Raw genomic sequence first — 7,467 nt, forward strand, 5'->3', positions numbered from 1 at the left:
AATGTTTCAAAAAACAGCAACAGTAAAAATAACAATAGTGACAAGATAATCTATGGCGTACAATAACAAAGAATATAAATATACAGTGGGTGTCAATTAAGTCTGGAACCTCTTTTTTAATTTTTAAACCACAATATAAAAAAATACCAAAGTTCACACGTGCTTACTGGTGATAGTACCGCTACATATCTGCCCAATTACCGACCCGATAATCCCTTTGGGGGACGGTCCACAAGGAGTCAGACAAAATTCTTAAATAGCAGCATAGGTCAAGTTTGGTATCAAATTAAAGGTCTTACTTAGCAGAGTACAATGCTGCAAACCGGACTTCAAAAGGTGGATTCATTCAGTAGTTATAGCTATTTGAATTTTAAAACGATTGAACAATGTAAATTATTAAGTATTACAAGTAAACACCAATTTTTAAGTACCTGTGATCAAAGTAAGTGTTCAAAATGTTCCCCTACCATCGTCTGGCAATGTCCTAGGCGGTTGTAAAATTTTGAAGGTAGACACGTGGAATATCTTGAGCTTCTTGGACTATGAGATTTCTTAGGTGCGCCAAATCTCGAGCTTAAGTACGATAAACTTTATCTTTGAGGTATCCCCCCCACAAAAAAAAAATCCAGCGGAGATAAATCAGGGGAATGAGCAGGCCACTCTACTGCACCATGTCTTCCAATCCATCTGTGAAGGAATATTGTATCCGAGTATTCTCTAACAAGGAGAGCAAAGTGTGGTGGTGCACCATCTTGTTGGAAATAAAATTATTTGAAATTGTCGACCAAGAGCAGCAGGAATTAGTGCAGGAATTATTTCATTTTGGAGCATTGCTAGATACGAGTCACCATTTAAATTACCATTGATAAATAATGGGCCCATAATTTGATTTCCTATAATACCTGCCCAAACGTAAAGTTTCTGTGGATGCTGTGTATGACTCAATCTGCCACTTTCACATTCTAACAGTAGTTGTGTTATTGGTAATAATTATTTGATTCCTGGCTTCGATTACTAACATTGTCAGATGATAGGAGGGAACATTTTGAACACTTACTTTGATCACAGGTACTTAAAAATTGGTGTTTACTTGTAATAACTTAATAATTTACATTGTTCAATTGTTTTAAAATTCAAATAGCTATAACTACTGAATGAATCCACCTTTTTGAAGTCCGGTTTGCGGCATTGTACTCTGCTAAGTAAGATCTTTAATTTGATACCCAAACTTGACCTATGCTGCTATTTATGAATTTTGTCTGACTCCTTGTGGACCGTCCCCCAAAGGGATTATCCGGTCGGTAATTGGGCAGGATGTGTGCGTTACTATCACCAGTAAGCACGTGTGAACTTTGGTATTTCTTTCTATTATGGTTCAAAAATTAAAAAAGAGGTTCCAGACTTAATGGACACCCTGTATACATACAGCAAGTTAGCAGCGAATAACAAGAACCGTAGCGAGTTGTTAGTAGCGTTTTCTACAAGAACTGCCAATATGAACCTTCTTCTGTGACTCTCTAAGGAGTGTACTCGCAAAATCGATAAAATGTTTTCATTTGGTGTTGAGAATTAAAGTTATATTTTTGTGGGTGTTCATCCCTCCAGGATTTGTGTGAAATAAACTTAGGGCTACCAAAGACAGCTATCCCGCAGGAGACTTCCCGTCGTTTTTTCCCCGAGAGGACTTTCATATTGGTTACATACTACATTATCTTGGTTCCATAGCTTCCTCTTGATTCTTGACAATCACCCCCCCCCCTTCTGTGCTGTTTGCGAAACGTATTTTGATGATTAAGCAGCTCACCCTCCTTGACTGTAGAGTTTGGTTACTGGGACAGTTTATGGCTATATAAGAGACATTCCCACTTACTGTCAGCATATTTTTATGAACTATAAAACAATGATAGAAAAAAATAAAAACTGTTTCGTATTTTACATAACTTCTCTAGGTTAGATAACCCGAAATCCAATTGTTGATAAGGATTATGTAATTGATAAACTGATTATTAATTTTACGGATTATATCGTCATTGTTTCATTTGTTGGGTTATACACGTATAGTTATAAATACGTATAGGATTAATACTAAATTAGTTTGTTAGTGTTCACTGGTTATATAAATGAATTCATTTTCTTACACTTAAAATCTAATTTAATAGTTTTACACACACTGTTTTTTAATATAGGCCAATTTAACTACTTATATTAATCGATAAGAAGATAAGCAAATATACAAATATATTTCTTAAAAAAACTATCGTAATAATAATTATTATAACCCTTGAAAATCGACAGGTACACTACCAATTCTCCATTCTACAATCATACTACTGTATTTAGTGAACGTGAATCTATACTCAATTCTTAAAACTTTTGTTTTTCATATTATTTATAAACTTCCTAAGCTTAGAAATCCTTAGTTCAGTATAGTTAAAATATTTAAGTATATTATTCGGTTACTATGATAAATAAATGAAAATGTAATTAATAAGAACTCTTACTTTAATACTCAAATAACCCACGTCAGTGCCTAATACTGATAAGCCCAATTTGAGCTCCATTTGAAAACACAACGTTGAACATGGAACTTGAATAATACAATCAATAGGAACCCGATTTCAAAATATGTATTAAAATCATTCTTTTTATGATTGGTAATTTTTGCTTTTGATTTATTTCATAATTGTTGTGGGACGTATTGGATGGTCTTGTAAGGAATGCGACCGCCGCCACAGGCATTTTGGTCTTAATTTATATCGTTTAATTATCATTATTAAATTATTATCATTATACATAATATTATACCATTTTTTATTAAGGGGTTTGTATCCTCCATAATTTGCCCATTTCTCTCATCCATAGGATAGAAATTTTACAGCTTTGACTTTGGTCAATCTGGATTTGTCCAGATTTCTGTTTTGTTTCTATTTTAATTGGCATTTTAATGTAAACAAGGTGATAGAAATTACGCTTTTTAAATATAATTATGGACAAAAATGTAGACTTTAATATACTCAAGGTGACAACCATAAGATAACTACTTTAACTGGCTAATTTTTAGGTATTACTGAGAAGGCAAGCTACTTGAAAGAGTTAGGAGTCACTGCGATATGGATGAACCCGATATTCAAGTCTCCCATGGCAGATTTTGGATATGACATTTCAAACTACCGGAAGATCGACCCATTATACGGTTCCAACAAGGATTTGCTGGAACTCTTGCAGAAGTTACATGAATTGGGTAAGTTCATAAATTGCCATACATTAATTGCTTCCGGTCTATCAGAAATTATTCTGTCTGTTCAGTACTTGTTTTGGAATGAGACTTTGATACAGGTTAAATTTAAATCAAATATCCGGTACCTTATTTTTTTATAACATGTAACACACGATTGCAGATATCAAGCTCTTGTTGGATTTGGTTCCGAATCACTCAAGTGACGAGCACGAGTGGTTCCAGAAGTCGGTCAGAAAGGAAAGATCCGTACACCGATTATTACGTGTGGCATGACGGCAAGATAGACAACGTCACAAACCAGAGATCCCCACCTAACAACTGGGTAAATCTGAGAATCTTTTACTAGTTGTAAGTTATTTTAAAAGTAAAATGTTTATTTGTCGTAAATTACTTTGGGCAATCAATGGAGTGGTGGCTAGGTCCCTCTGACGTCACGGCAATTGCCGAAATAATGAATTACATAAAAATATCAAAATTACTGGTAGAATTCAACGAACCTGTTTTGGGATTTGGTGACATTCATTCAAAATGTCAGTAAATTGATTTGAAATAAAATAATATAAAAATCCACGGAAAATGTATGGTTGAGATCATGTTGGTAGTAGAACACCAGCAATTTATCGATGCTGAACGTTTGAACTCGTCAGTCGTAATACAAACAAATTCTGGAGTGCTCGGACTAAGTTGGATAGACTCACTTTTATCCGTACTTTCAAATTTTTCAATGTCTCTTAGAATGCAGTCATTTCGGATCTTTAGGTATCGTAGAATAAAAACATGTACTTTTGAAAGTTAGATTCATTAATATAACTCTTTCACTCGTACTTTTTCCGATATTTCATAAGATTTCAATGTGGAACTGTACCAAATTTTTAAAACTATCCGATAATATAGCTGCAATAAGATTGAGTATGATAACTATCTTGATTTCTTACTTTCCCTATTCAAAACATGAAGATAATGCTTACTCGCGTCTTTGATCAGTTCGTTGGCCCCGCCTCATTTGAAAAAACTTCTAAGGTAAACGGTTCGAAACTGTACAAGAGTTGTATCTCCACTATTAAAACATTTAGGTGAAAATGTAACTGTGCTTGAATACGTTAAGCGTTTTAAACAACTACAATTATTCTTGCTTGCACATTTCTTGATATCCCATAACATTTCTTCAGAAGTTTCAAAAAAAACGAATACGTAGTTATAGAATTGGATTTCAATAGATTAGCAATAACTGAGCTAATTATTCTGTTATGATTTTATCATGGCTTTGAAATAACTTTTGCTATGCAGTTTTTGAAGTTTAAACTTTAAAAATTGGGGCAGTACATAGGTATGAGAACTATATGAAAACAACACAGTCTATCAAGAATCTTTTAAATAAAGAAAACCATCAAGCAACATTAGTTGTACTTGATTTTGTTTATTTATACAGGAGAGCATATTCGGCGGTTCTGCGCTGGACATGGAACGAAAAGCGTCAGCAGTACTACCTGCATCAGTTTCGTAGAGAAACAGCCCGACCTCAACTATAGGAATCCTCACGTAGTGGCGAGAGGATGGATGTGAGTTGTTCAAGGAACTAACTGAAATATACACATTGTCTGACAAATTATCCTCATGATTTTGCAATAAGACGATAATCGATGCACTGTTAACTTCATTAGCAACGTATTTGTGTAGCTAGAGATGTATCAGGGTTTACACATTGACTGCGGTGGTCTCAAACTTAGAACTATTCTGGCTGTCCTAAGTCGGTACATGACTCGTGTCGCAAGTGAAGGTGTTAATGAATTAAACCTGCTTACATAACCAGATATACTAGTCTAGTTAAGGAAATCTAAAATTTTTAAAAGGTAATCCAAAATTGCTGTAATAACCGCAAAAATGTTTCATTCCTTACTTATCACAGGTAATTTACGAAAATTAAAATAAAAACGTTCACAATCACAATATTAAATGATTAAATTTCTTAGAAATTTTGTTTTACGCGTTGGCAACACTTTTTATCTAAATAGCACAAAAGTATATCAATAAAATGTTGACCTTTTTTAAAATATTGAATTATTTCACCAAGCCAATTTTGCTTACAAAAAAGTTTTTTCACAATTGTTTGAATTTTGTGATTGAGGGGAGTATTCAGTGTCTTTTCGTAGATCTGTAAAAAGCCTTCAACTACGTCCCATCGTGCTAAAAAGTAATAGTGAGTCGGTTTTACAGAAACTACCTTGAATTTCTCTATATAAAACCTAAGACAATATTTAACGTCAATCAGTTTTACAACACCTTTTTTTGTTGCACAAATTGTGGGAGAAGCAAACTTTTTTTTTTTTCCGTAACAAACCAATATTAATAGCAAAAAGAATAAAAATAATTAGGATGCGTATTAATGACATCTTAAAATGTCCCATAGTTCTAAGGTTTAAAATAAGGTCATAAAAGTGCATTGGGGTTTAACATATGTTCTTATGGTACTTGCTGAAGACAGGTGTCAGTGGTGTCTAAATTGAAAATTCAATATCACAAAAAGTAAGAATGAGCTTTGTGATTCGTCAGGAATCTGTACTTGGCCCTGCTATTTTGTTTACTAACGTCAACATTTTGAATAAGAATATTCTAAGTGGATATCTTGGTTTTATTATACAGATGAAACTGTTGTAATATCTAAAGTCTAAGTAAATATAAAACTTGAAACTCAACATGAAAAATAATTTAATTCATTAAATTTTTTGTTCAAAACCCATTGCAATCAACAATAAAAACCCATTTCATTCCCCTTTGAATTTACGTACGGCTGAACAACCATAATACAAATTGATTTTAGTCATGATATATTGAGTAGAGATCAGGTTTGCTCTGTGGTTTACATGGACGTACGTAAGCCAGCGAGGGGTCCCAAGGGGTCCAAACCCCCCCCCAAATGTTCAAAATTTTCAATTAATTTTTTAGTAAATGATTTTTTTTTTATTTGAATAATTTATGATTGCTGACATGGACTGCTGAAAGATCGTTTTCAGCAAAGAAACGGCGTCAAGAACTTCTTAATGAACAAAATGGACCTTGCTCTCTGTCCCAAAAATAACAGTTGTCGGACCCCCTCCCCAAAAATTTTTTCCTGGCTAACCTTCTTGGTGGGTTACCTTCTTAACACGAAATATGCTAACCACTTTTTATATACACTCTAATTTGAATAGAATTCCATACGAATTTCGGTTAAAAACTATGTATCTATAGTACGTGTAAGGGTAGTTGTACAGAAAAGTATTTTGCTCTAGAGATCCACTCCCTTGGTCTAAATGGTGCTCAACAAAATACTATATCAGTTTAACACCAATTCCAAAGAAATGCTTGTCATGAATAAAACATTTGAACATCAAATCCAAAATATTTGATGGTTTAGAAAATGGATTCGGAGTTGTGGCTAAAGAACTATATTCAGTTTGGCACGGTCTCCTATGTTTTATTTATGACTAAGATAAAAATGGTTAATGTAATTCGGGTATGTTTTATGAGTTGATTATTGGGAGTTTATTGGTGTGAGTAACAGGCCGTGCCGACCCATACAAATGATTTTCTTAAAACAGCGCTGTTAAGTAAATGGTTATGGGTACTGGGGCCTTCTCCTACGAGGTCTTTATTGCCCTGTACTATTAATTTACTTGTAAATCATTCATGCCGATATTCATTAAGAGTTACAGCGCACTCGTGAAGATAAACACACAGGTAGATTATAAATCTACATAAAACTTACCAATTCTAATAATATAAATATTGTATTCCAGAATATTATTAGATACTGGCTTGACATGGGGTTTGACGGTTTTCCGAATGGACGCTGTGCCCATTTTTGTTCGAGGACCAGCAGCTCCGCGGGACGATCCAAAGTTAGCCAAATGGACTCCTGGATCCCGTCTATACCAGGAATCGTCCGGGAACATTCAAACTGCTTCAGCATTGGGGCTGATGTAGTATTGGAATACATAAGAGCTGATGGAAAAGACAGGTACTAACAGTTTTCAACCAAATATTCATTAAAGGCTCCCGCTATGTTGAGAGGTGTTTACTCCTGCTCTAGGTTCTAGCTATAATAAACCAGCATTGGGCTGATGTAGTATAGGAATACATTACAGCTGATAGGAGAAACCCTAAATGGGTACTGAAACAGTTAGTCAATCAAAATATTCAATTAAAGGCTCTCGCTATGTGAGAGGGTTACTCTCTCGAGGTTCTAGCTG

At 34.3% G+C, this 7,467-nt stretch overlaps 1 pseudogene; it reads left to right on the plus strand.

Annotated features, from left to right (window-relative positions):
- Positions 1–7,201, plus strand: part of LOC124374222 — a 20,756-nt pseudogene extending 13,555 nt beyond the window's left edge.
- The last annotated feature ends 266 nt before the right edge of the window (positions 7,202–7,467 follow it).

This window comes from Homalodisca vitripennis, unplaced genomic scaffold (genome assembly GCF_021130785.1).
Source record: "Homalodisca vitripennis isolate AUS2020 unplaced genomic scaffold, UT_GWSS_2.1 ScUCBcl_7556;HRSCAF=15297, whole genome shotgun sequence".
NCBI classification, from domain to species: Eukaryota; Metazoa; Arthropoda; class Insecta; order Hemiptera; family Cicadellidae; genus Homalodisca; species Homalodisca vitripennis.